The sequence below is a fragment of the Lolium rigidum genome, chromosome 1 (assembly GCF_022539505.1).
Source record: "Lolium rigidum isolate FL_2022 chromosome 1, APGP_CSIRO_Lrig_0.1, whole genome shotgun sequence".
Classification (NCBI taxonomy): Eukaryota; Viridiplantae; Streptophyta; class Magnoliopsida; order Poales; family Poaceae; genus Lolium; species Lolium rigidum.
In genome coordinates, this window is record NC_061508.1 from 353,360,123 (window position 1) to 353,382,653 (window position 22,531).

At 45.7% G+C, this 22,531-nt stretch overlaps 3 long non-coding RNA genes across 12 annotated transcripts; 1 reads left to right on the forward strand and 2 right to left on the reverse strand.

The window, feature by feature from the left end:
• Positions 1-678: 678 nt before the first annotated feature.
• On the reverse strand, positions 679-5,942 carry LOC124702045. 6 transcript variants are annotated; one of them, XR_007002313.1, is made up of 12 exons: positions 5,891-5,942; positions 5,553-5,612; positions 4,622-4,743; positions 4,198-4,291; positions 3,629-3,685; positions 3,380-3,478; positions 2,831-2,921; positions 2,489-2,585; positions 1,914-2,088; positions 1,680-1,845; positions 1,507-1,581; positions 679-1,044 (listed from the first exon to the last, which is right to left on the reverse strand). It is a non-coding gene; the product is annotated as an uncharacterized LOC124702045 (long non-coding RNA). The 6 variants fall into 6 exon arrangements; XR_007002321.1 differs by lacking the exon at positions 5,891-5,942 and having other exon boundaries at positions 3,629-3,688; positions 5,553-5,790; XR_007002315.1 differs by lacking the exon at positions 5,891-5,942 and having other exon boundaries at positions 2,449-2,585; positions 5,553-5,788.
• A 7,462-nt stretch (positions 5,943-13,404) lies between these two features.
• LOC124684633 lies at positions 13,405-17,488 on the forward strand. 4 transcript variants are annotated; one of them, XR_006997085.1, is made up of 7 exons: positions 13,405-13,453; positions 13,535-13,633; positions 14,616-14,793; positions 14,910-15,019; positions 15,471-15,767; positions 16,703-16,786; positions 16,933-17,488. It is a non-coding gene; the product is annotated as an uncharacterized LOC124684633 (long non-coding RNA). The 4 variants fall into 4 exon arrangements; XR_006997087.1 differs by lacking the exon at positions 16,933-17,488 and adding an exon at positions 16,389-16,463 and having other exon boundaries at positions 16,703-16,917; XR_006997088.1 differs by lacking the exon at positions 16,933-17,488 and having other exon boundaries at positions 15,471-15,551; positions 15,672-15,767; positions 16,703-16,912.
• A 615-nt stretch (positions 17,489-18,103) lies between these two features.
• LOC124684634 lies at positions 18,104-21,684 on the reverse strand. Of its 2 annotated transcripts, none has more exons than XR_006997090.1 (10): positions 21,612-21,684; positions 20,883-20,961; positions 20,503-20,575; positions 20,254-20,370; positions 20,052-20,142; positions 19,705-19,772; positions 19,461-19,584; positions 19,073-19,169; positions 18,532-18,589; positions 18,104-18,383 (listed from the first exon to the last, which is right to left on the reverse strand). It is a non-coding gene; the product is annotated as an uncharacterized LOC124684634 (long non-coding RNA). The 2 variants fall into 2 exon arrangements; XR_006997089.1 differs by having other exon boundaries at positions 20,254-20,392; positions 21,612-21,677.
• Positions 21,685-22,531: the final 847 nt, after the last annotated feature.

The window sequence follows — 22,531 nt, forward strand, 5'->3', positions numbered from 1 at the left end:
CCGATCTGATCATGTCTAAAAAACTTCCATCTCTGCTTCTGTGGTTTCAAGACTTTCCTACAAGAAAACGAAAGTAGCAAGGACTTAATTTTCGCAGCAAAGAAAACAACTCCTTGTGCAAAGCAAAATAAATATATTAAGCACCCATACGTGTTTAATTATGAAACAAACATGTCCAGGAAAAAAGCCTGCTTGGTCAAGGAACAACCGGCCGGCGCTAGGATCACATTTACACTGCACATGGATCAGGTCAGCTCCAATAATTAATTAAGGCACAGTACCAATGTTGCTATTCTGCATGGAGATTAAAATTCAGAAACTATCATCAACATTTCACAACGGCAAGCTTTGGTACAGAGGCAACAGCTATTCACACCAACAGAAAGCTTCAGCTTGCTTCACTATTTCCAGGTCGAACGTAGATGGATCCTGCTTCCTATCTAGCACTTGTCAAAAACACTTATTTCTACTTGTTTGCAAGATCTGTAGAGTTTTGTTTAATACCTAAAGCTAGTATTTATTAACAAGGCTTATTATAGATAGATGGGTCCATCAGGCCAATTTTTCCTAACTGACCCCTTTGCACCCATTGCAAGTCTAGTATACATGCATATACAAGCTCATCTCCAAATCAACGTTCCTCAATACTTTAACTTTGCTACAGATAATTACAGAAAAAAACCGAAAACTTGCCAAGACCTTTTTGATTTCTCAAGCATTCAGGTCACATATCAAACAATCAACGATAAAAGCAAATATATATATCAGCATTTTTTAGGGACATTCACATCACAAAGCAAATAAAACAAAGCTAAAGGCGCATACAACACAACTCATGCAACATGGTACAGCGAATATTACAGCAAAACATATCCTTTGCAACTATATACATCACGGATGTAATATTCAAGGAGGCTAAAGGTGCATACAACACAATTCATGCAACATGGTGCTGCCTGATGGCCACGTCTCCTTGCCCCGCTGTTCTTCGTTGTCGATTGATGCATCAGCCTCAACACCCAAGCTGATGCCTTGATATTTACCCTCCAGCAGGAACAAAACATCAGGGTCAGCTTCAATAAAGCATATTTAGCAAAGAAATAAATATATTTAAGAGGAAGACTTCAACTAGACAAGCATGCCAACAGACATGCATCTATCTACCAACATGGTAGCTCCTTTGTTTCCTCGAAATGACAGTCCCCTATGTGTATGGAATTACAACTGCACCATAGTTTTCAAGTTATCAGGAAAATAAACACCAAGATATACTGGAACTACCAAGAAGATACATAGTGACATACATATGCATACAATTTTCAGGATTGCAAAAAAATAAACAAATTGACAACAGGTGATGGCACTGTCAAACAAAACTGTGATGCAAAAGAAAACATCACACCAAGATACATAGTCTAGTCGTCAAGTGCTACCTTGCTGCTGTTCTAATTATTACAGTAAGCACTCCACTAGTTAAGTGGCAATCATTTGGTAAGAGAGGATTACCTGTGATCAAAAGATTAGAGCCCGTTTCTACTCGGAGTCTTTGACCAAAACATTCCCAGCAGGTATCACAACAAGCTGCAAACCCACAAGGTAAATTCACAACCAAACGATTGTGTTGCACAACGGACAGCCAAGGAATAATCAATCAGTAAAAGGCAGGTAGCAGGAGGCACCTAGTTGTTCATTCTTGTCCCAGGTGGCAGCTGCATGCATCCTAGTGGAGGAGCAAGTCGCCGTATCAAGGCGCCCTCCTGGATCTTCATGCACAGCGCCATCACTGCTGCTGCTAGCAGTGGGCTCTACCAGCACCACTGTACCCTGCACCCAATCCTGATCCTTCTACAGAGAGAAGACAAGTTAAGCTAGGGTATTACATTTCATCACAGAGAAAATGAAGAAGGCGCAACCTTTAATCAGCAAACGGGAACTGGACAGGTCCAGGAGGATGCGATGCTCACCGCCATGTGGTGGCGGTCAGCAGTCTAAGTCCATCGTATGAGAGCCTAAGCAGCACCAGCACAGTCACACATTTTCCAGCTACAAGGCACCACCCATATTCAGGAAAGGTGACGGCAAGAAAATCTGTAATCACGGATAAGAGAATAATTAGAAGATAAAACTCAAAGGGTTAATGTATCTAGAAACACTTTGGCTACTCTCTTGTCTTGCGGTTGAACCCATTTGACTCAGGATAAACTAAAAAAGACTGTAGATATATGAACGACAGGAGGACATCAATGTAGGTGCTGCCATTAGTTGAGCAATCTAAGACTATAATCTACAAAATTACTACACCTTCATCAGTATCTAGATCCTCGTCTACTAGATAGATAAATTTTGCTAATGTAGCACATAAACCTAAGCAGAAACAATCCCATTTATTCACCAAAAGAGATCAATGAACTCGAGCACATAAACCTAAGCAGAAACCAAATACTCAACCTTGTGTGTTGTTACAAGGTAAAAGGCAGGCAAGAGGCACCTAGTCGTTCTTGTCCCCAGCGGCGTCCTAGTGAACCCGCCTACTTTGCAGCTCCAAGGCACCCTCCAATAGTAAGGACAAGTGGCAGCAAGAAATTCTGTGACGAAAAATGAAGAGGATGAATAGAACTGAATACTACTGATTTAATCAATGCGTCTAGAAATATTTGTGCTACTGTTAAGATGTCGTTTCCATAAAAAAAGAAGGCAAAAACCATACAAGTTTGAGCAATCTTGTATATACTTCCAGAGACTACGCATAGAGACGACTATACATTTAAAAGGAAAAAAAAAAGGAGAAGAATCATAAGAGCATCCCTATGCATGCAGCAAAATCGGAGACCTGAAAGCACAAGTGTAGTCCTGGTCCACCCTCCAATCCCTCCTCTTGGTTCGCCCGGCTTGGTGCTAATCAACCCCAGTATGTTCTGAACCTGAAAACAATACAAGTTGTCAGCTGTGTTGATTCATAAGAAGCACCAAAACATGAGCATGTTTATTTGATATGCAGCCACTGCCACCTATGCTTTATAAGACAGTTGAAATATGACCTGAAAGCACAAGTGCAGCAACATGCATGTAGAAAAAGCAATCAGGATGTATTTCAATACTTATATGCCCTATAATTGCAATATATGCCAACATAGCTTAAATACAACCATCTCATGTCTCAGCTATTTAAAATCAGACCATCAGCATAGTTGTAGAGCCCGCTTTATAAGACAGTGTCACAGGACAGTTGTAAACTTCAGGTTACCGCAACTAAACACTCCAACCCAGCAAAGTAAATTAGAAATGGTCAGGTCCAAACTAGCTCGAACCTTTCTCTGCAGCGACAACTGCGCGGCAGCAAAAATATCACAAATTGATCAGAGAAGGCAACAGGACGCACCTTACTACGAGTCGTTCTTGTCTCTGGCATAGTCCAAGTGGAGAAAGTCGCTGCCGCTTCGGTCTATTCCACCATACTAAGATAGCTGGGGTTCACGCCCTACACAAAAACGAAAATGCAGCATTTTATCATCACAGAGAATCATAAACCGAAATGCATTAAAAAAAGCTAAATCGTAATCAGTAACGATTGCAGTACATGGGCAGCCAAAACAGCACAAAATTACTATTGAAAGGCAGCGAGGTGCACCTATCTGTTTTAATCGTTGTTGTCCCCAGCATCCGAGAGGAGGAAGTCCTCCTGAACCTGCTGTCAATTATTCAGGTATAAGGCACGCTCCATATTCAGAGATCAACAATAGGATAAACAAATACAGGACATCATGTAAAATCAGTAGCATGTCAAGTACTCATGTGAACTTGACCAAGAAGTTGATCGAACAATCAATTAGAATAGTAAGGAATTAATTTCGGTAATAGGTAAGGATAAGGAGCTGCCTGAGAGCTCATATATACACACTGCATAAATATCATCTTGCCAAGCATAACAACTACACATCTGCTCTTCACAAACACTAGCAGACGTTAATTAATTTCCTTCTATAAGAAGATCATCAACAACCGTTAATTAAGCATACACCCATTCTTCCAGAAGAAATCAATGAACTTGAGGTAACCGAAACAAAACACTCCAACCAGGCAAGCTAAACAAGCAATTGTCAGGTCCAACGATTGCAGGAACCTTTCTGTGTAGCAGCAATTGTGTTTGTGTGGCAACCAAAATATCAAAAATTAATCAGAGAAGGCAGCGGGACACACCTTACTACGAATCGTTCTTGTCTCCGGCGCTGTCCGATTTGATCTCCTGAACGTGGAGCCAATTATTCAGCTATAAGGCATTCTCCATATTCATCTGTGATGTCAAACAAAGAGAGTAATTAGAAGAGAAGCAAGTAACTACAGAAAATCTAGAACGGTCCATGAATGAAAAGCCAAGTAGAGTGGCATATCAAACTCTACTATACGTGCGAACTCTAATTTACTATCATATAAAAACATTTTTTCCAGTGGGGAGCAAAATAAAATATCGAATAATTATGATGCAACCAGAACGCACTTGGATACATCTTCAAGATGAAACACCTTTACGTCCCAGCATTTGTAGTAAACAAAAGTGGAACCTAATTTTTCCACGCAAGCATATTTGGCACAGTCCAAAGAAAAAAGATAGTAACTGAGAGACCTTGCGACGGTGGCCGCAGTCCGAGTCGAAAAAAACAGGGGCAGCTCATCCTAACAGAGAATGGGAGCGCCATCAGGAGCTCCGATGGACAGCAACATCACCACAAGTAGAGGACCAGTAACCTGAGACAAGTTGAGAGTCAATTCTGGTGTAACATAAACTGGAATGCTTATAATTAAACTAAACTGGTGTAACACACAGAATATTTTCCATCAAACTAAGGGACACCTAAACCTAAATATACAGGTGCAATCAAGCAGTGCCTACGCCATCATCAGAACCAGAACAAAGCCAAGCTATTCTCCTACCCAACCAAAACTAGAACCACAACAAATATGAGTTACTTGTCCCTAAGTAAAAGAGCTATCATCAGAATCAGAACATAAAGATCAAAATGACACGCTTATGTCACCATAGAACTATCAGAAATCACATCTCTTCGTACACATTTCCATAATATTTCCAAGAATAAATCAAAGATAACCAAAACACAAGTAATACCATCTCAGAACACATACAGGTGCATCAACTAAATATGCGTTATCGGAGACAGGTGTATCACTTGTTCTGTATGCTTATTAGTTATTCCACTCTAAAAAACGATAGATGAAAAATAGTTCAATCTAATTCCTTAGCCAAGGGATTAAATTATCAGCAACAAGTATCCATACAGATGCATTAATTAAGAAGGTTAGCTAAGCAGTTCAAAAATTATATGTCTATGCTAAAAATGGGCAAAGGTAGCCATGAGATGACTAGAACGGCCGTATGCTAAAACTTCATATCCATATGCATACCATATACATCAACGACCAGAAACGATACCAGATTTACCAATCCCAATAATCACTCTGAAAACACGTAATATTTGCATTGAACCAAACAACGGTACATACAAAAATATGCAGCAGGTGCAATGCGTGGAAACTACCTGCAGCACTCCAAGATGTAGCTGGGCAAGCGGGCGAGCCAGGACCAGCACCCTCGGCTCCTGCAACCCAAAACACAAAACGTGGAGCGTTAGGACATTATCGACCACATCGACGGAATCGAACCACAGCAGATCAAACCGAACAGGAAATTGGCGGCTCGCCTCGCGGATCACGTGCTGCTACTCGTTCTGAAGGCTGCCCTTGCCGGGCACGGCGAAACCCTCGGCGCACAAAGAAACTGTAATCGGATCATGTGCTAGTACAAAAACTGCTCCTAACAGTCGAATCAGCTGCTCTACGGAAGCAAGGACGGGGAGGGAGTCTAGAAAGCTGCTACCTTTGAAGCCCCTGGACGGCGGCGTCTCCGGGACGGGCAGCTCGACCTCCCGTTCGCCGCCGGCGCCCCCGCGGCTGCGTGCAGCACCGCGCCGCACTACCACGTTCGCGCGCAGGATCGACGCGGACCGGCGTGATCGACGGAGCCGCGCGCGCCGCCGAATGAATCGACGCACGCGGCGTCGGCGAGCAGGCCAGTCGTACCGCCGTGGTGGCTGCTACGCGGCGCGTCCTCTTTGGTCTGCGAGGATGGGGCGGCGCTTGGGAGGAGGGGCGGTGGGGGAAGCCGCCGGTGACCGGTTGAGCTGGTGCAGGGGAGAATGGAGACGGCGACCACCGTCGGTCTGATCCGGGCGAGCTGTAGGCGCGCCGAGGAGAGGTGGGGAGAAGGAGCTGGCGGAGAGGAGGAGGTGCCGGTGGTTGAGGGAGAGGAGGCGGCGGCGCCGGAGGAGGAGGTGCCGGTGGTTGGGGAGCAGATGGGCCGGCGGTGGTTGGGGAGCGATTTTAGTTTTCTTGTTTCGTTGGTTGAGGACCTAAAATTGATCTCCCGGCAAGGATTTATACTGATAATTATTGAGGAGGTAGAGATATACGGCGTGATTTTGGTTGGTACTAGCTCCCAATAATTTTCGTTTTCTTTGTCTCCCATTCCGAAAATCGTCGACACCAATTAATTACCATTCCGAAAATTTTGTTCAAGGAACGAATCTGATTTGCGTTGGCAGGACTTTGCAAAGGGTGATTATGGCAGTCCACATTGGCTATTGATTTGTCTCCCGGCAACGATAATTATTAGCACCTAAAATTGTGGATGATTCCTAGCGACCTTTAAGCAGGCGGATAATTAGCGCAACGAATATAATTGACACTAATTAATTACCCAACCTTTCTGAAAAATTTGTTTATTTAGGCCAGAAACGATGTCGCGCTCCGCCCGGCTCATTTATTCTCCGTGCTGTAATCTGTATATTCCAAAAATTAGTGGAAGGAACCGTCGTCCATTCCGAAAATTTTATTTCCTACCGCGACTATTCCTATTCTAGGCCAGTACACATCATCATTATGTCGACGGCTTAATCAAGGAGGCGGTGCCGTCCAATTCATGCATGCACGTAGTACTAGCTAGTCTAATGAGCGATTGTAACTCTGTTAATTATAAAGTAATAAAGCTCTCAATGATTTGCAAAAAAAACTTGCAATTGCTAGTACCCGCTTATATATATTAGTTCTAACAATCACCCCTAAGTTTTGTCATGCTAACTCACGGATCACCCGAACCATCTTGCGAAGCTTCACCATGTTGTGGACGAACTGCGAGTGCCACTGGTCACATGCGTCCCGTTGTCGCCGTCGCAGTCGCAGCGACCCGTCTCGGTGATGGAATCACGCCACCCAAGACCACCATCGTGTCTGGGACGACAACCTTGCAGCCCTCGCAACGACGTCTTCTCCAAGAGGCGTCGAAGCGGCTGTCGGCATCACATAACTAAATAACAACCTCCACCTCGCGTCCTCGTCCTCCACATCTCATGGAGTCCGCCGCTGCCACCTCGGACCTTGAGGCTCTCATACTAATTGTTGGGGCTGCATCGGGCAGCTCCTCTCTTCTCTCTCAAGTACATATGACAAGATTAGTAGTTCTAATTGGGGTCAAAGACGATTTTGGAGTAGCAAAGGAGTGGAGCATAGGCATGCTACATCGCTAGGAATATTAGAGACCAACTACAAACTATTAAGTACTTAACCTCTAATGAGACCTTTTTCGGGCACATTGCCTTCATCGTCCTCACTCCTTCATACAACACATGCATGTTTCAATGAGTAAGGTACACGCATATTTCAAGACGAACTCTTGGTTATATGGTATCTAATTAGTATTATTGTATTCATGCTAAAAACACTTTCTAATCATGCTAATTTTATACCAGTAATCTTTATATATTTAGAGTAATTCTTAGTCACACAAAAAACATGCAAAATGAGGATGTTTTATTCGTTCAAATGGAGTGAGTAGTTTCTTACTACTCCCTCCGTATAAGTTTAACGAGCACGCATGTAGCTTAAGAAAACACTTTAACCATTAATTTGGTCAATAAAATTTGAGAAATATGTCATACAAATTATATTTTTAGAAACCACATGCGTTGATGGCACTTAGGCGGTTCCAGGACGTATATGGGGGAACTCCCAGATATGGTGAACATGAGGTAATATTGAGATAATATGGAATCATCCTTGTCACCACATGTTCCTATGACCTAAGCAAGCTCACATGAAGTCATAATGCCACCGAGGCACCGCCGCTGAGATGTAGTCAATGTTGTAGACCACACGGTCAACGAATTAGGGTTTCTCTGGATGCCGCACCTCGGAGGGTGGGAATGCCCCCCAAAACTTGTGTGTGTACACAAGTGTGGTGGGATGTTTTCAGATCCAATATTGGACCCCTGTGGTTGTGCGGCTTCACGCACATGCGCTGACGGCCCTTAGGCAGTTCTAGGACGTATAGGGGGGGGCTCCTCGAGGGCTTGTTTGGTACTAGTGTTTTAGTGCGGATTAGTGGGGATAATACTCTAGAGTATTGGGTGAATGTGTGTTGTCACCCAATCCCCACAAAACCCCATCTCGAATCCACTAGGTAGGGGTAGAGTATTGGGGATTGAAAAAATTACACTAAAATTTGGGTAAAAGTGGGGATAAGTGGGGATTACACTCGCTCATACTCTAGCACCAAACATGTATTGGGGTAAGTGGGGATTTGAAGTTTGAAGCGGATTATCCCCGCTAATCCCCACTAAAAGTCTAGTACCAAACAAGCCCTGATTGGGTGAATATGAGGGAATCTTTAGATAATATGTATCAATACTTGCCACCACATGTCCCTATGACCTAACCAAGCTCGCATGAAAGCATAATGCCACCGTGGCACCGCCGCTGGGATGTAGTCAATGTTGTAGACCGCGTGGTCAACGGATTAGGGTTTCTGTATATGCCGCACCTTGGAGGGTGGGAATGCCCCCCAAAACTTGTGTGTGTCTACATGGTGTGTACACAAGTGCGGTGGGATGTTGTTGGATCCAATATTGGACCCATGTGGTTGTGCGGCTTCACGCACATGCGCTGACGGCACTTAGGCAGTTCCAGGACATATAGGGGGAACTCTCTGATGGGGTGAACAAGAGGGAATCTTGAGATAATATGGATTCGTACTTGCCACCACATGTTCCTATGACCTAACCAATCTCACATGAAGGCATAATGCCACGGGGCACCGTTGCTGGGATTTAGTCAATGTTGTAGAGCGTGCGGTCAACGGATTAGAGTTTCTCCGGATGCCGCACCTCGGAGGGTGGGAATGCCCCCAAAACTTGTGTGTGTCCAAATGGTGTGTACACAAGTGTGGTGGGATGTTGTTGGATCCAATATTGAACCCATGGGGTTGTGAGGCTTCACGCACATGCGCTGGCGGCACTTAGGCGGTTCTAGGACGTATAGGGGGAACTCCATCATGTGGTGAACATGAGGGAACCTTGAGATAATATGGATCAATCCTTGCCACCACATGTCCTTATGAGCTAAGCAAGCTCAAATGAAGGTATAATGCCACTATGGCACCACCATCGGGATGTAGTCAATGTTGTAGACCGCGTGGTCAATGGATTAGGGTTTCTCCTGGATGCCACACGTCGAAGGGTGGGAATGCCCCCAAAATTGTGTGTGTCCACAAGTGTGGTGGGATGTTGTTGGATCCAATATTGGACCCCTATGGTTGTGCGGCTTCACACACATGCAATGACGGCAGTTAGGCAGTTCTAGGACGTATAGGGGGGAACTCCTTGATGGGGTGAATATGAGGGAATCCCGAGATTATATGGATAAATACTTGCCACCACATGTCGCTATGATCTAGAAAAGCTCACATGAAGGCATAATGCCACCGAGGCGACGCCGCTGGGATGTAGTCAATGTTGTAGACCGCGCGGTCAACGGATTAGGGTTTCTCTCGATGTCGTACCTTGGAGGGTGGGAATACCCTCAAAACTTGTGTGTGTCCTCATGGTGTGTAAAAAATTGTGATGGGATGTTGTTGGATCCAATATTGGACCCCTAGGATTTGTGCGGCTTCACGCACATGCGCTGACGGCACTTAGGCAGTTCCAGGACGTATAGGGGAACTCCGTGATGTGGTGAACAAGAGGTAATCTTGAGATAATATGGATCAATACTTGCCACCACATTTCCCAATGACCTAACCAAGCTCAAATGAAGGCATAATGTCACCGTGGCACCGCTGCTGGGATGCGAGTCAATGTTGTAGACCGAGCGGTCAACGGATTAAGGTTTCTCTGGATGCCGCACCTCGGAGGGTGGGAATGCCCCCAAAACTTGCGTGTGTCCACAAGTGTGGTGAGATGTTGTTGGATCCAATATTGGAACCATGGGGTTGTGCGGCTTCACGCGCTGACAACACTTAGGCAGTTCCAGGACGTAGGGGGAACTCCCCGATGGGGTGAATAGGAGTGAATCTTGAGATAATATGGATAAATTTTTGCCACCACATGTCCCTATGACCTAGCCAAGATCAAACGAAGGCATAGTGCCACCGTGGCACCGCTACTGGGATGTAGTCAATGTTGTAGACCACTCGGTCAACGGATTAAGGTTTATCTGTATGCCGCACCTCGGAGTGTGGAATGCCTCCAAAACTTGTGTGTGTCCACATGGTGTGTACACAACAGCGGTGGAATTTTGTTGGATCCAATATTGGACCCATGTGGTTGTGCGGCTTCACGCACATGCGTTGACGACACTTAAGCAGTTCCAGGACGTATAGGGGGGAACTCCCAGATGTGGTGAACATGAGGGAATCTTGAGATAATATGGATTCATCCTTGCCACCACATGTTCCTATGACCTAAGCAAGCTCACATGAAGGCATAATGCCGCTGAGGCACCGCCGATGGGATGTAGTCGATGTTGTAGAGCGCGGGGTCAACGGATTAGGGTTTCTCTGGATGCGACACAAACAAAGAAGAAAATAAAAAAAACTGCCATAACAAATGAGGGGTTTGTAAGAACAAACACATAGGCTGAGAGGAACCAAGAGGATAGATTGTGCGTCTTCATCTTATAGCCCTTCCCGTCTTTCGTGGGTAGGTGGAGGGAGCATAGTGATGCGATGGAAGGTGGCACGACGGGCCAGGGGAGCGCGGTGGCGAGGCGAGGGGGAGGGGAGGCACCCTGGAGCAAAAAGAGGGAGTGAGCTTGTGGTTTGGGTGCAAACGTGAGGGTGTGCGTGTGCGTTGAAGGAGAAAAATCTTGAGGTCGTGAGGTGCCACTGCTTCATGAACAAGCGGAAGGAATGTGGAGACGGTTTGGGCCAACCCAACAGTCCGGAGAAGTTGAGTAGAACAGAGACGAAATAATAGAATAACGGTGTGGTGCATTGAGAATTAATTTGTTGCTTATTTGATAAAATAAAGTGATGACGTGGAGCTGCATGTGCTGGAAAATTGTGGACTCAAGTGGGACCTACTTGATGTGGATAGGCGTTGCATGTCAAGAGAATAAGTTAGTGGGGATGTACTTCTCAGTTATATAGGATATAACTATCCGAAAGGAAGATTGCGAACTTATAATGCAAAACTACCACTCTGAGACATCGACCCAATGCTTGAAAGAAGTTGTTCTCTTCTTGATCTGTTCATTTTTCTATGACCTATATTATGAAATAGACAAATGGTAAAGTTACATGAAATCACCACTTTCAAGTAAAATCCGGGGGCAGACATCTCGAGACCCACGAAACAGGATTATGACGTTGGGAATCTTATAATTTTTCGGTTTATGCTTCCTGATGTTAAGCAAGCTGGGGATATCCAACTTTTTTTTGGATTAAAAGCATAATGTTTTCCTTATGTAGTACACGTTGGACACATTATGATTATAATCTTAAGAGCAAGCCCTAAGCATGAAAACCGGTCTTCTTATTTTTGTAAATGTAATTAGATGTCAGGATAATGTCTATTATATACTTTTGGGTTAAAGAACTTTAACGGTTGTTCAGCGTGTTGTATTAGTGACTTTGTGTCACCGAGATTTTTTGGGAACCACGTATATCGTTCATACAACCAGTCAAGCCACATCCCCGTTCCAGCAAAACAGGACGGCTAGACTCAAACCCTCACACGACCGAGCTAGGTAAGAGACATATATACATTTTCAATGAGAGAGAGAGAGAGAGGGGAGCATGGAGTTATGCGTCCGACGAATCTCCCGTGTTTCGGTCGTTTTTCGTGCTCGATTGTGTGGATGTAGTCATCGCTAGATGGTAATTTTTAGTATGTTTAATCATGTTTGTACTGTTGATGATTATATTAATAGATGGGTGAAATTCTCGCAAAAAAAAAGACATATACATGTAAGCATTTGCGTGTGTACTTGAAGAGAACGCGCCATGCATGCAATATGTGTGACTCAATCTGGTCGGTAGGAGCGGCAGCGATATAAATTCCCGCGCAGGATTTGGCCTCACGCGCCAAACGAATTTTCGTACTCTATTTGGTTTTTGGTTTTTGGTTTTTGGGTGGAGGCGTAAAGTCCGGAACAAAATATGGAACAAACAGAATTCCCGTATTTCCATTCATGTCCCGCGACGCGATCCTCTGCTCTCCTACCCAACCAAATCCAGATCTTTGGGACGCCGCCGCCGCCGCTCTTCCCCGTCACCGGCCACCTCACCTCCTCCATCCGGCCAATCTCCACCCGATCCCGAGCCCCGCGCACAAGATCGACCGCCGTCGATCGCCAAGGAGAGAGGCATCGCCGGCCCCCAAGAACTACCTTGTCGCGGCGGCCCGTTCGCCGGCGCGCGCGTGCACCGGTAGCACGGTGTGCGGCGCTCCGTCGAACTCGCCGCCCGCGTCGAGCACGTGGCCGACGGGGGCTGCTCCACGCCGGCGAGGTGTGCCGCCCTTCCGGGCGCGGTGTCGCAGCTCCGTCGTTCTGCGTTCCGTCTCCACCGACGGCCAGACCGTCGCCCTCGCAGCGCCCTGCTCCGCGGCGTCGCCTGCAGGTACGCTGGCTGAACCTTGAACCGAATCTTTCTGTTCCCCTGATTCAGTTTTATTGACTGAAAAGTTGTTTCTCTGCAGAGGAGGAGCGAGGCGTTCTCCGGCCAGGATCCGACCACATCCATTGATGCTACCTTGGCAGGGCCTGCAGTTTTCAGGTACGGGAAGCTCGTATTCGTGGACTGCATATCAATTTGATATGGGTTCATGGGGGCAAGATAGGCTGAAACTGCAATTTGGTTGAAACTTGCGCTGTCAGTTTTAATGGATGACTAGTCTGCTAGATGCACAGTCTCTCCTTCATGCAATCTCCACCCCCACTCATCGATAGCATCCATGCCAAATTGGGATTGTTGCTTCACATCTCTCATGTGTAACTCATATTGTTTCTTTGCATGTCTTCAGAACCAACATGGATGCGGCAGGGCAGCTGTTTTCTTTTGCGGCTCATCTCCGCCGACAGCCAGACCGTGGCCCCACGTCGCGTGCAGGTACGCTGGCTGAATCCTGAACCTAATCTCTTTGTTCCCCTGATTTAGTTTCATTGACTGAAAAAATTTGTTTCTCTGCAGAGGAGGAGCCGCACTAGTAGTACTGCCGATACATCAGCTTCTCCCGTTCTCCGGCCAGGTGTCCACCACATCTGTTGGGAAGCTCCTCTGCAGTTTCAGGTATGGGAAGCTCTTACCGTGTTGGTTCGAGACGCCTATATTCGTGGACGTGTATAGCTGTATGCTGGCGCCATGGACGAGCACACCAATTTGATATGGATTAATGGGTGGCTAGATTGGCTCAAAGTGCAATTTGGTTCAAACTTGCATACATTTGGTGCTAACGCTGAAAGTGCAATTTTTATGGATTTTTTTCTACTCTCTATTTTGGTGAGCAGGCTAGAATAGTTGGCAAGTGTGCGGGATTCGTTCTGATGCATCAGAAAGATGATGATCTTTTTGCAGCATCAAAACATAGGTTTCGGAAAATTGTGTGCATTACAAAACCTGATGCTCCCAAGTCTCAAACTTAAATCTAAGTTCATTGATATGAAAACTGCTGGTCTGCATTTGTTGTGAGAATTGTATCTTTGCGTGCATCGGGTTTATGTGATATGCATCTAGACTGTGCAGGTTCTATGCACCAGGTTTTGTGAACCATCTATTTGCAGAGTGCCAACAAAAAGATATATGTGTGGGTTATCCAGAATTTAGAAAAGGAGTATCTTAATAAAAGAAGTTAACTCACCTGCTATTGCTGACCATTGACAAGGGAAAACAACTTTGTTTCCAGCCTTGCTCTAAACATTGACTATTAATATGCAGAATTAGCTAGCCCGAGCTGCTCGAGATGCATGAATACACGGTGCTATTCCTGCCTGTTAGCTCTTCATTGCAGATTAATAGAACAAATTCAAACTACTATATGTTTATATGAAACTAAATCAAGTTTTGAGATCAATTTCCACTGATGTCTATTTCATTCTAATTCCGAAAGTGTAGCGCTATTTTAATGCATGAATTGAATTATTTGGCAGTAGTAATTTGTCTTGATATGCTAGTTTGGTGCCTCTCTTCTATAGCGGATCATTCAAATCTCTTCTGATTTTATTTCAGAAGCACTCATAATTTCTTCTGTACTCACTTTATGCACTTTATGCAGGAAGTGACAAGGCAAGATGCACTGTTGCTGTTCAAAGACACTGGAGGCTTGGCTGTAATTTGGAATTGTACAAGAGCGCCGCGGGCTTGGCTGTAATTTGGAGTTGTACAAGGTCACTGGAGGTTTGGCTGTAATTTGGCTATCAAGTACTTGTTATCTTTAAGATCTTTTGATAAGAGTATGTCCTATGCATAATGACCATGGTGCATTCAATTGATAAACTATGTTTTTTTCCATAATAGTTTAACTGTATTCGTTTCTTTTCTAATATACACTCTTCTTCTAATATGTTAGGTGCATAAAAGTATGCGGAAAGGCTGCTGTTGTTGAAGCCATGGTGGTGAGTTCAGTGCGCCGCAACCGCGGTGGTGGTGTTATCTCGGTTTCGGTTACAATTCTCTCAGGTGAGTGACACCCGTTTCCCACCACTTCTGGTTCCTGGTTTGGTGCGCTCTGGATCTGCACATGCTTGCATTCGTTTTTGGAATTTGCGATATGTGCCAACAGCTAGAGCTCAGTAGAGAGCTTTAGGTGAAAAGTTCATATTTTTTGGTTTCAATTTCTGTGTCAGCCAGTACATATACGTCCAGATAAGGTTTAGTTTCGGTTTGATCTAATATCGACTCATGATGTGCAAGATTAGCTAGTCTGAGCTGTCAAGATGCATGTCACTGACAGTTGCAAGAGCCATCGGCTTATTGGGTCTTGATTTCTTTTTCCGTTGAATCTTAATATCTAGATAGTATACCATGGATGTAACTTTCTACTTGACTTGCATGTTGCTTGAACTATTGCTTTGTTTTATTGCATTCCTTGTGCAAGTGTAATGACTGCCCCTGTTGATAAATTTTCTAGGATACACCACTTGAAGGAATCTAGAAGACCTGGAGCGGTGGCCTTCTTCTTCGACTCCATGTTGTGTCTAGGTAGATTCTGGTAAGTGCTAAGTGTTACGCCTTGTGCATAGTAACCATTGATAAAGTGTATTTGGTTTTTCATAGTAGCTTAATTGTACTCGTTTCTTTTCTAATATGCAATCTTTTTCTAATATGTGAGGTGCATGAGAGTATGCTCAGTCGACCTAGATAGCGAGTTAACCGTGCCGCAACTGCGTTGGTGGTGCTATCACGGATGTGCCTGAAATTCTGTCAGGTGATTCCCTGAGTCAATGTGCTTGGTCCTCCCATCATGCTGTTGAACATTTAATTATTTGTGGTTTTTTTCTCGTACTGGATTGTGCTGCTGGTTATGTAGATTATAATATTGTCCTAGTTTTTATTTAACTATAATGTCTAAAATGAGTAACGATGGTGTTGTTGTCTTCTTCCTCGAAAGGCTTTGCGCCTAGTGTCGTCCATGTTGTTATTGTTGTCTAGGCCTGAGCATAGCTAACATGTAGCTGCCTGTGGTGTGTAGTATTTTTGCAGGCTCAGGTCCGGCCGGTTTAGAAAGCTGCTGTCCAATTTTTTCCCTGTATTTTTTGCACAGTAGAATAATAGCATTGCATGATTTTCACCTGCATTGTCATGGTTTTTTCTTTCTTGATGCTGCATGCATATACTATATGGGGCTGTTGTTGCTTATTCGTTGCAATGATATAAGCCATTGTAACAAACAATTTTAATTTGCTAAAAGAGCTTATATTTGTGTAACAGAATGATACTATATTGCTGTCTTGCAATTTCTGGTGACATGTTTCCTGTTTATATGCCAAATTTCCAAGGGCTTGTCTTTTTTGTTTTGATTGACTTGCTGCCATTTATCTTTGTGCAGCTGAAACACTTGTGTATGTAATTATAGGCCTTTGCATTTGTTTGAAGATAGGTTACTGTCCGGTGCCGGTGACAGGTTCATGTCTATGCCAATTTCCTTTCGTGACTTGCTATTGTTCGGGTCTTTTTCTTTTCTTTAAAACAAATTGATGTTGACAATAATTCCACATAGTGGACTTGTTATAAATCTAGTAAACATGTAGATTTACAAGTGCTGATGTGTTGCGTGGGTTAAGTCAAATGCTCCACTTTTTAATTTTACTTTTTTGGCAAAAAATTGCTGTACTGAATATGTGTTGTTTGTTCCTGATCAAGGGCAAGGAGGAGCACTAAGAACCGGCAAGCTGGATGGAGCTATAGTCGGTAGCTGGAGTACACAGGGACAACCAAGACATGCTGGTGAGCTGAATGTTCCTGGTCGGCTTTGGTTGTTCATGATACCTGCAGTTTCCGGTGATATGTTTTCTTGTTTATATGCCAATCTCCAAGAGATTTGTCATTTTGTTTCAGTACATATCGATTCACCTTGTGCCGTTCGTGTGCAGTTGAAGACAATGGGCAGACGCGCGGCAATTGGCATCAGCTGCAGTATGGGCTGGTTGCTCATGCATGCTCCAGATGATGCTGCGAGTTTGTTGTAGTAAGAATAGATAGCAGCGTGGTGGTTTCCTGGGAGTTGCATCAACCGTAGTTGTAATCGTGTGTTGCTTGATGTACCAGGCGCGCGGGAGTTAATTGTGCCCCAGATTAGATGAGCATTAGTTTGTCTCTGGTTATTCTGATCCTCGCTGTGGAAGTCAGGAAAATATGAACTGGTGAATTAAGATTGAGTGAGTTGATTAATTAATCAGATTGTTCAAGTAGTGGTAGCACAAGATGTATTTGTTGGAGATAAAGCTGCAAATCCTGTTGCTATATACTACATGTGTCCCTTGAAAGTTTTTGTAGATTTTTGGATGTATCCCGCAAGGTAGATAGATAGTGTGTACATACATTTAAATTTAGACAAACCGAAGCCAAGTTTGATTGGATGGAGGGAGTATTATTTCGAGTGAAAATCCAATTGGTTTTACACGTGACAGTGCAGTTGGTGAGTAAGATGGTCAGTAGTTTCTGTTTTTCTTTTTGGTACAGTGTATTAGTAGTTTTTTTTCCTGGTTGATTCCTTGGCCGCACGATCAAGGAAATTCCAAAGGAATTGGATTGGCGATGGATGGATGGTAGCTGTAGTATAGATTCAGGCAAAGGCCAAGAAATAAAGGAGCAGACCGGTAGCAGCTAGCTTATGTATACACGAGTCAAGTTAATCCTTGTGAGCAGGCGCGCGTGTGACTGAACCCATGGCATGCATTGTCAAGAAGGTTCTGCACTCTAATCCGATCCGATTGGCGCAGTCATGGCATGGTACGGTAGAGAGCTGTCCGGAGTAGATGAGTTGTCGTGCTCCCCGTGCGTGCCGATCCAGCTGAGGTCGCTGCTGACGCACGTCCACGACCAGCTCCGCGGCGTTTGCCCACGTCACGGCGCTCTTCTGCGTCCTTGACGAGCTGACGCCGCTCTCCGCCTCCTCGCCGCCGTCTTCGCCGCCCTTCTCGTGCTTCGCCAGCACGCCGCCGTGCGCAGCCACGACACGGTCAAGCTCTCCTCCGCAGCGCGCGCGCAGCGCCAGGCCGCAAAGGAGCTCGCCGGCCTCGCCACCGCCGTAGCCCACTGCTCGCCCATCCACGCCGCCGCTTGGTTCTAGTCCGAGCTCGAGGTGGCGCGGACGGTGGCCGAAGTTGTCAGCGACACTGCTGCCGCATCGGCATCCATCTTCCACCAGGTCGCCTTTCTCGCGGACACCGCCGCAGCCACGGCGCTGGCTGTGTCCTCCTCGTCGTCAAAGAAGCGTGGCAAGCATGCTGCCGGCGAGGAGATGCAGAGGGAGCTGTGGATCCTTGCCATCGCTGCCACTTTGGTCTGTTCCACCATACTAAGGTAAGTTGGGGTTTTCGCCCTACACACAAAAAAGGCAGCATTTTCTCATCAGTCATAAACAGAAATGCAGTAAAAAAAACACAAGCTAAATCGCAATCACTAACGATTGCAGTGCATGGGCCAGCCAAAACAGCACAAAGTTAGTATTGGAAGGCAGCGAGATGAACCTATCCATTGGTACTCGTTTTTGTCCTCAACATCCGAGAGGAGGAAGTCCTCCAGAACCTGCTACCAATTATTCAGGTATAAGGCACGCTCCATATTCACAACTTAACAATAGTATAAACAAATAGAGGACATCAAGTAGAATCAGTAGCGTATAAGGTACTCATGTGAAGAGCAGTTGATCAAACAATCAATTAGAATGGCAAGGAATCAATTACAGTAATAGGTATGTATAAGGAGAAGATCGAGAGCTCACATATAAACACCAGAAGCATAACAACTACACATGTGCACTTCACATATACACTAGCAGATTTTAATTAATGTCCTTCTATAAGAGGATCATCAACTACCGTTAATTAAGCATACACCCATTTTTCCAGGAGATGAATGAACTTGAGGTTAATTGCCGAAACAACACACTCCAACCAAGCAAGCTAAATTAGCAATTTTCATGTCCAGCGATGATTGCTGGAACCTTTCAATGCAGCAACAATTGTGTGGCAGCCACTCATATTTATCAGAGAAGGCTGCAGGACGCACCTTACTACGATTCGTTCTTGTCTCCGGCGTTGTCCGAGTGGCTCTCCTAAACCCGCAGACAATTATTCATCAGCTATAAGGCACGTTCCATGTTCATCTGTGATGACAAACAAAGAGAGTAATTACAAGCTAATTGCAGAAAATCTAGAGCGGGTCATGAATGGAAAGCCTTTAAATGACTATCATGCCAAATCAACTTTTTTATTTGGTGGGGAGCAGAAATAAAATATCAAATACAGCATATGACGCAACCAGAAGACACTTGCATGATGGGACACCTTTACATCCCAGCATTTGTAGTGAAGAAAAATGGAACCTCATATCCACACACAAGCATACATGTGACAGTCCAAAGAAAAAAGGTGGCAACTGACAGAGGAGGAGAGACCTTGCAATGGTGGTCGCAGTCCCAGTTGAAAAAAACAGGTGCGGCTCGGCCTCACGGACAGACGGGAATCATCAGGAGTCCGGATGGACAGCAGGAGCAGCACAACAAGCAGCGGAAGAGGAACCTGAGACAAGCGTGGAGGCAATTCCAGTGAAAAAAATATAAAAAACATTTTGAAGCATTTTAGGATGGTACTAGTAGTGGGTAATAAACAGCAGCACATGTTTGCGGTTGGACCACGTACCCTTTGTTGGATGAGAAAAACCTAGCCAGACCAAATTAGAACCAGGCGATCGCACGCTCCATATTGATCTGTGATGACAGGCAAAGAGCGCAATTAGAAGAGAAGCAAGTAATAGCAGGAAACCTAGAACGACTCATGAAATCAACTGTTGTTTTCTTATGGGGATCAAAAAATAAAATAACAACTACGTATGATGCAACCATAACACGGCTTGGATTATGGAACACCTTTAGATCCTAGCATTTCTAGTGAACAGAAATGTAACCTCATATCCACGCAAGGATACATGTGACAGTCCAAAGAAGAAGAAGAAAGGTGGTAACACAGAGAGAGGGAAAGAGAGACACCTTTCGGATTGTGGTGGCGGAATATCCCAGCGGAGGAAAACAACAGGGGCAGCTTGGCCTGACGGAAAGACGGTGGCAGCACCATGAGGACCTGCGATGGACAGCGGCATTATTAGCATCACAAGCGGCGGAACATGACTCCAATATAAGCATAGATGTGACAGTCCAAAGAAAAAAGGTGGTAACTTAGAGAAAAAGAGACCTTGCAATGGTGGTCGCGGTCCCAGTCGAAGAAAACAGGTGCGGCTCGGCCTCACGAATGGACGGGAATCATTAGGAGGCCGGATGGACAGCAGCAGCAGCAGCAGCAGCAACAGCACTACAAGCAGCGGAAGAGGAACCTGAGACAAGAATTCCGGTGTAAAAATATAAACAACATTTTGAAGCATTTTAGGATGGTACTAGTAGTTGTTAATAAACAGCAGCACATGTTTGTGGTTGGACCACATACCCTTTGTTGGTTGGATGAGTAAAACTCTAGCCAGACCGAATTAGAACCAGGCGATCGCACGCTCCATATTGATCTGCGATGACAGGCAAAGAGAGCAATTAGAAGAGAAGCAAGTAATAGCAGAAAATCTAGAACGACTCATGAGATCAACTGTTGTTTTTTTCTAATGGGGAGCAATAATAAAATATCAACTAGATATGATGCAGCCATAACACGGCTTGGATGATGGAACACCTTTATTAGATCCTAGCATTTGTAGTGAACAGAAATGGAACTTCATATCCACGCAAGGATACATGTGACATAGTGTCTAGAAGAAGAAGAAGAAGAAGAAGAAGAAGAAGAAAGGTGGTAACACACAGAGAGAGAAAGAGAGACACCTTTCGGATGGTGGTGGCGGAAAATCCCAGCGGAGGGCAGCTTGGCCTGACGGAAAGATGCTGGCAGCGCCATGAGGACCTGCGATGGACAGCGGCATTATTAGCATCACAAGAATCGGCGGATCATGAGTCCAATATAAGACAAGTCATTGATAGTCAATTGCGGTGTTGTAATACAAATTGGAAAGCTAAAGTAATTGCAGGGACATGAAAAGCTTGATGAGTCGATAGAAGCATTGAGGTTGCAGCAAGGAGATGGTGTTGCCATGAGATATACACAAGAAATCTTCTCACTGGAAGCCTTTAATCGCATAATAATGATGAAAACGTAGGAGGCTATAGTTGAGGAAGCATGATAAAACTTTTGAACGGGAATTGAGAAGTTAGAATTATTATTTAGTGTAATGAGGTTAGAGTAGGAAACATCATTTTGAAGCATTTTAGGGTGATGGCAAAGTAGCAGCGGGTAGCAGCACATCTTTTGGTGGCCTTGTAATAACCCATTCGTTGGATGAGGAAAGCTCTAGCCAGACCGAATTCCCGTTCAAAAGCGGCTGCTGATGGTGTCTCGGAGGATCGAAAACCGAGGGTTGCGCGGTAGGTAAAGAAAAACTCGATCCCACTGCAGGCAGGGCCATTTCGTTTGCGAGATGGATTGGGAGCGATTTGATTCGTTGGAGGTGAGGGTGGAGAGAGAGAGAGAGAGAGTGGAGAGGGGAGGTTGCTCACCTTGGCCCCGTGTGGCATAGGACGACGGTGGAGAAGGGGATCCGGCGGCGACCGGATCTGGCGGGCATCCGGCGGCGACCGGATCTGGCGGACGACCGGTGGCGCGGTGGTTGGCAGCAGGCTCGGCGGCAAGGTGGACGGAGCGGCGCGCAGTCCGGCGAGCGTCGACGCCGTGGGATCTCGTGCTGGAGCGGAGCTGGGTTTGGGCCGTCGCCGGCGCGTGTGTGAGTGGAGGCGGAGAGAGAGAGAGAGGGGCTTGCAAACGAGGGTTTCTGTGCGTTTCTGAGATCGACCGCGTGTTGGATGGAGGAAAGAGCGGCCTGGTCGTTCGTTTTGTTCGTCTTGAGCGACTCGAGTCCGTTTCGAGTCCGTTGGCGCATGTGAGGAGCCGTACGTCCACTTCCTCATCTTCATCGAAGCTTCCGTCTCCAACAGTGTCCAGGAGCACGACAACTCATCTACTCCGGACAGCTCTACCGTACCATGCCATGGCTGCGCCAATCGCTTCGATCTCCCCGTGCGCGCGCGCGTCTATGTGTGTCTATATATACCTCCAACGCACGCACACACTTTCGTCCTCATCCACCTCTCTTCCGCTCCATCGATCACACACTCTAAAGCTAGTGCATCAATGGCGCCGATGATGATGATGGCGAGCCCGGCTGCATTCGGTCGGGGCGGCCACGTTCGGTCGGCGAGCGTGCCGAGCCAGAGGCACCCGCTGCTGACGCACGTCGACGACCAGCTCCGCGCGCTCCGGTCGTGGACCTCCGACCCGGGCCAGAACCCGCTGGCGCTCGCCCACGTCAGGGCGCTCCTCTGCGTCCTCGACGAGCTGACGCCACTCATGCCGCTCTCCTCCTCCTCCGGCCTCCTCGACGCCTTCCTCGCCCTCGCCGACGCCTACGGCTCCTTCCTCG